Source organism: Belonocnema kinseyi, chromosome 10 (assembly GCF_010883055.1).
Source record: "Belonocnema kinseyi isolate 2016_QV_RU_SX_M_011 chromosome 10, B_treatae_v1, whole genome shotgun sequence".
NCBI lineage: Eukaryota > Metazoa > Arthropoda > Insecta > Hymenoptera > Cynipidae > Belonocnema > Belonocnema kinseyi.
Window position 1 is genome coordinate 108,462,876 of NC_046666.1, and position 7,197 is coordinate 108,470,072.

Below are 7,197 nucleotides of genomic sequence, written 5' to 3' on the forward strand. Positions count from 1 at the left end.
TTTTTCGAGAAGAATATAAATTTACCTTTCTTTACTTGGGATAAGTAATTAAATAAAGAAATCTAAACCAATGAATAATATGACCAATCTTCAAAAAGTACTTTAATATTTACATGGAAAATATCACCAATTCACGCATTGCTACACTTTATAAATTTGTAAACAAGATTCTTGTTTTCTTTTCTTCTCATTTTACAGATTTTAATAACGTTATCTTTTATAAAGAATTGGATATTTTATTAATTTGAAAAATATCTCGAGCATCTCAGATTGAAATGAAATACGAATATATTATTGTAAATTTTTATTTTCTAGGAAAAGGGTTTATGGATCTAGCACTATCTCTAATAAAGATTGGTGCTGACTATGGTTATCAACAGATTGAGGACGTTTTAGTATCTAGAAGAACTCTATCAAGAACTGTTATACCAGCAGAATACGATAGAATTAAAAATGAGTTAGAAATTGTTTTATCTCTAAATGATGTTGCATTTACTACAGATATGTGGACAGATGATCATACAAAAAGGAGTTTCTTGACATTAACTGCACATTGCATAGATGACACTTTTAATTTAAAAGTAAATATTTTAGGAAATCGAGAATTTTCACCAGAATCAAAAACAGGTGCAAATATTCGTGATTTTGTTGACGAGATATTAATGGAATTTAAAATTGAAGATAAATTAAATCACAGCGTGATTGTAACGGATAATGGATAAAATGTTGTGGCTGCTTTTAGAAGGTGTAAACAATTATTTTGTGCTTGTCATAACCTGAATTTGGTGATGGAAGATGTATTGGAAAAGAGAAATATTGCAGAATTACAAGAATTGATTAGTGCTGCGAAGAAACTTGTTACTTTTTTTAAACAGTCAGAACTTAATGGAAAATTAACAAAAACTTTGAAACAACACGTGAAAACTCGTTGGAATTCAATTTTTATAATGCTGGAAAGCATTCATGATATGTTTAAAGAAATACAAACTCTATTGATAGAACGAAACGAATTACATCGAATGGCTGAAATTAATTTTAATTTATTACAAGAAGTTGTAGAGTGTTTAAAGCATTTCTGGTGTTGTTCTGAGAAATTAAGTTCAGAGAATGTACCGACAATTCAAGAATTCTGTTTATGGTCTGCAAAGCTTCTGAATGTATGTTCTGAAAGCCCATCAGATTCTGCAGTAATGGAGGATCTAAAGCATTATACAAAAATTGCTTTAAATAGAAGATTTCAACCTACAACTATTCATCTGATTGGTGTATTTCTGAACCCTCCATATAAAAAATTACCATTTTTGTCAGAAGAGCAACGTACTCAAGTATTCGTAACGGTCAGAGCTATGCTAGAACAAATTTTACAAGACAAAGAAAATAAATCGAGATCAAGCGCTTCGGAACCACAGGACTTGATGGCCTCTAGTACGAGTGCACATCCTTTAACAGCTACTAATTCTGACAGTAAAAAATTATTCGCAGAATTCAAGGATAAACGTAATCATTAAGAAAAGGAAAAAGAAGAAAATACAATTGATTTTGAAATCCAGAAATATACAAACAAAAATATTGACGAATGTGATGTTTTAAATTTCAGGAAAGACGCAGATGATTTACCATTGCTGAAAATTCTTTCCAGACAAGTTTTAAACATTCCGGCAAGTTCTGCAGCTAGCGAAAGGGTTTTTTCTACCTCTGGACGGATTTTAGAAAACAGACGAACACGTCTCCTAAGTGAGAATGTTGACCAGGTATTATTTTTGCACAAAAACTTACAATGACTTATGTAATGAAACATTTTTAATTAATAATTTTAATTAATAAATAAATTTTTTAATTATTTTAATAATTTTCCTTTGTATGGTTTTTGTATATTAAACAAATAAGTTAACGGGATATGGCGTGATTACGCATGAGTTAACGGGCGTGATTGGGCGTGAGTTTTTCCTAATGTCATATAATACAGGCGTGATTGGGCGTGAGTGTGATTTTGGTGCCGTGAGCGGGCGGAACCGGGAGTCAAAAATCACTCCCGCGCCCACCTCTACCTTGGCGTCCTCCATAGCGTCCATGGCCATTCTGTTTCATTAATGTTCCGTTGATAGTAACCGCGACCAGTGATTTTGGACAGAAAAAAAACTTTAGTTAAAATAATTGTGTGGGTGTTTATGTATATCAGGATCATCAATGATGGAAGGTTCCTTATCACAGGCAAGCATTCAGAATCCTAAATTAAGAAGAACTCGCAGAATTGGAAATGTACGTTCTAATTAAAAACTGCATTTCGCGTTATCATTCGCAAAAATAAAGATATTATATTAAAAAAATATTCCTATATGTGCTTTAAATGATCGAATTAGATTTTAAAAAATGTTACACATGAAAACTATCGACATTACTCCATTCTTTACTCCGTTTAAAAATATGATTTAAAACAGGAATTGGCCCTATGTATCTAAAAAAATATATAATTGTAGTATTTATGGAGTAAAATGAGTCAACTTAATTGGTCTGTTCAGTAGCTTTGAAGGACCTGAAACCAGGACCTAACCTAACAATTGAATTACCTCATTTTATTTCATAGGCACAAGAATGACAGTTTCTTTTTTTAGATAAGTATGGCCTATTCCGGTTTTGAAACAAATCTGTATTCGAAGGATAGGTTTTGCTCAATGAGATTTTTAATTAAATGCTAAAATTAAATTTTTTTAAATGTTGCACATGAAAACTATCGACATTACTCCATTCTTCACTCCATGGAAAAATATAATTTAAAACGGGAATTGGCCCTATGTATCTAAAAAAGATGTAATTTTTGTATTTATGGAGTAAAATGAGTCAATTTAATTTGCAAGTTAGAGGTTCAGTTCAGTAGCTTTGAAGGGCCTGAAGTCAGGACCTAACCTAACAATTGAATTACCTCATTTTATTTCATAGGTACAAGAATGACAGTTTCTTTTTTAGATAAGTATGGCCTATTCCCGTTTTGAAACAAAACTGTATTCGAAGGATAGGTTTCGCTTAATGAGATTTTTGTTTAAATGCTCAAATTAGATTATTTTAATGTTGCACATGAAAACTATCGACATTACTCCATTCTTCACTCCATGGAAAAATATAATTTAAAACAGGAATTGGCCCTATGTATCTAAAAAAGATGTAATCACAGAAACTGTGATTCTTTTACCTATTAAATAGAATGAGGTAATTCAATGGTTATGTTAGAACCTGGTTTCATGGCCCTTAAAAATGTCCATGAAGATAACACCCCACTTTTCCTGAAATGTCGAAAATTCATATGAAATCATTTGTTGCGCGTTAGATAACGTTTTAAAGTCAATATTCGTCGTTTAATAGTCAGAATTAAAGAAGTTATACACTTTTCAAAATTGGGGTGCCAACTTCATACTTGCACCTTAAATTTTAATATTTTTCAAAAATTCATTTTGTATTCGTTAGTTGGTCAAATTATTTTTAATTCCTTCAACTCTCTGAAATTCCACATAATTTTTACAAAGTCTTAAAATTAAACTTTAAAATTAAACTGCTTACAAATCCATTGATTAACTGGTAAACTACTACTAAATCATGATGCACGCTTTTTTTAGTTGTATAGAAATCATTTAATTTCGTAATCTTTCATTGTTATATTCCTGAAGTATTTCGAATACATGTTCAATTATTTTAAATCCCTTTGCATTTGTTTTATTCTGCACAGTTGATGAATTTGAAAATAATAAAAAAAATTCCTTGCTTTATGAAGAATTGAGAGATCGAAAAATAGACAAATCATAGCCTGCATAATTCAATAAGAGAATTTAAAAATCTTTAAAAGAAATCTAAAGATTACAAGAGGCTTTTAAGAAATTGACGAGAATTCTACAGAATTCAAAAAACATGAAACGGTGGTTATATCATGAATATTTCACTAGATAAATATAAAAAAAATTCAAAGCTTACAAGTTCGAAGGCATCAAGAAAATATTGCGGAATTTCAAAGAGTTAAAGGAATTAAAAATAATTTGAAATATTTCAAGAAAATTAGAAAAACTTAATAAGGATTATAATCATTTCAAGTTCAAGTTATATCCTGAATTCAAAAGGTTATAAGTTAAATAAAAAAAATTAAAGAGAATTCTGTAGGATTCAAAAGACTTACAGAAATTAAAAATAATTTAATCTAATTAGTGCAATGAACAACTTCTTTTGTCATTTTAAGCATTTTTACTTTTGAATATACATTTTTGAAATAAGAAAGGAGCAATGACAGGTTGCAGTAGGTCAAAATAAAAATAAATTTTAAGTAAAATATAATGTTTCACAAAATCCAAATACATTTGATAGCCGAAATATCATTGGGTCCTTACAAGCTACATTTACAGGCATTTTTTTTTAAATTCCACACATTGACAATTTTTTTACAACCAAATTTTGTAAATACTTATAAAATTTCTGGCATTAATTACTACAAAAATGTTATCGCATGTAAATGAAATAGAAATGGAAAAATAAATATTTTTCATCGACCAATTTCTTAAACTATTTAATGGCCAGAATTTTCCATTTTTAAAACTTGGTTTCCTGTGAATTGTGTGTTATCTTGCTCCATTTTCGGACACACTGTGTATGGGGGAATTAATCAACTTTCAAATCATTTGCGCCGTGTACACGCGGCCACACTACAAATCTTTCAGCTTATTCGTGCGAGCAAGACGGATGTGCCAGAACATTTATAAGATTCAGTTCATTGAAACGACACATTAGGAAATCGCATACAAAAAAAGTAGATTAGATGATTTGGTGAATGATAACAGCATCCTTTATTCCGAAGATGTAGAATGTACCGCAAGTGTTCAGAAAATTGAATTAAATCATAAGCTAGATGATATATCAAATAAACCTACTAAATCTATTTTCAATATCTCGGCAAGTGCATCTAAAATGGTTGCAGGTTTAAGAGCTCACTCTTCATTTACGGGTGCTGATTTAAGTAAAGCGATTGTTAGTACAGAGGTTTTTATGTCTGACATTATGGATTCACTTAATAATGAAGTTAGTGAATTTCTAAGTTTGGAAGGAATAGACTGTAATAGTGCTCGCGCACAGAGTTTTGTTCGCACATTTGAATTTGGGGAACCATTTAAAGGTATGGAAAGTCTTGTTGGACAGATTAAAGCTTTAAAAAAACTTTAGAGATGGTAAAAGTTTTAAGTTAAATTTCTTTTTTCAGAGATTTCCTCAAGCTCTGAGACTTAAATTCTACTACGATGATCTTGTGGTAAACAATCCACTGGGATCTAAAGTACATCCTCACATGTTAGGGACATGGTATTTTATCGTACAAAATCTCCCTACTTTCGTTAATTCACTTTTGAGTGGTGTTCATGTTCTTGCTCTCGCTTACACATCAGATGTTACCAAATACGGTATGAAACCTTTTCTCGAAATTTTCAATAGAGATTTAAAGAAGCTGGAAAGCAAAAATAATGTTCCTGTCACACTCCTCAATGGTCAGAAATACACTTTAAGAGCATCTCTAGCTACTGTGTGTGCAGATGGTTTAGCTGCGCATCAGTTGTTTGGTCTGTTAGGTCCATCTGCTCGTCATTTCTGTCGGTTATGCATAATAAGTCGAGAGGACCTGAGAAGTTGGTCGGAAGGTCCTTTCCTTCCAAGAACAAAAGCTTTTTATAACAAGCAAGTTCCTGATGTAAGTAATTTTCGGGAAACACCGACCTCATGTTGTGTTCTAGAAGAATGTATTTTCAATCGTTCTCAATATTTTCATTGTGTCGAAAATTTTTTGTTTGATCCTCTCCATGACATATGGGCTGGAATTGCTCCAATGACTTTGAAATTAGTACTTCTCCATATGGTCAACACTCGTGCTTGCGATCTAGAGATTGAAGTTTTTAACAACAGATTACATTTGTTCGTTTATGGGATTTCTGAAGGAAAAGATAAACCATCTCCCAACTTCTGTATGCCTTTACTTAACAACAAAGACCATACTCTTCAACAAAAAGGTGTACAAATGTGGCTATTAATGAGGGTATTTCCTTTTCTAGTTTCCGATAAAGTTTCCGAAGATGACGAGTATTTGGAGCTGATTTTACTTTCAAATAGAATCACAGAAATAGTAAAGGCTCCAAAAATTAGAACGTGCGTGTTATCTTATCTTAATGAGTTAATAAAGGATTATCAGCGTCTTTTTAAAATCTTATTTCCTCATGTGCTCCTATCAACAAGATGCATCATCTAGGTCATTATGCTGAATGTCTGTACTACTCAGGACCACTGCGTAATCTGTGCTGTCTGCGTCAAATTTCACAATGTGCCACATGGAGAATGCGTGAATATCGCAGGCAAAAAATTGTAGCAACCAAGCCTAATTGCGTCGAAGTGTATGGTACTCTAACAGAAAAACGCTGGTGTTAAAGGGGGAGGGTCAGTAAGGCCGGTTTTTGGCCTAATTTATTTTTTGACCAAAAAATCTGAAAAAATCATGGTAGTATCTTATAAGTATCCCGAGTCGATTGCACGCTAAACAGACTACCCTTCACCCCCCAGCCACCCCTACAAATATAGGAAACACCACTACCCACCAACTGTATTTTCGAGAGATTTGACACTCTTAAACATGTATTCTGAGGTTAGCTCGGGTTTACTATGGTTTTCGGGGTCGCCGAATACAAATTTGGCGTCCTTTGACTTTTATCGCGTCAGGTTCAAGGTCATTGGAAGGTCAAATCGAGAGAAAACGGTTAAAAAATCCAAAAAAATACGTTATAGGTTGCTGGAGTCGCTAATTACGAATTTGGCATCCGTTGAACTCTATCGCTTCAGGTTCAAGGTCATTTGAAGGTCATTTGAAGGTCAAATCGAGAAAAAACGGTAAAAAAATTATAAAAAAATATGTTATAGTTTTTTGGGGTCGCTGATTACGAACCTGGTGTCCGCTGACTTTTCTCGCGTCAGGTTCAAGGTAATGACCTTGAACCTGACGCGATAGAGTTCAACGGATGCCAAATTCGTAATTAGCGACTCCAACAACCTATAACGTATTTTTTTGGATTTTTTTACCGTTTTCTCTCTATTTGACCTTCCAATGACCTTGAACCTGACGCGATAAAAGTCAAAGGATGCCAGATTTGTATTCGGCGACCCCGAAAACCATAGTAAACCCGAGCTAACCTC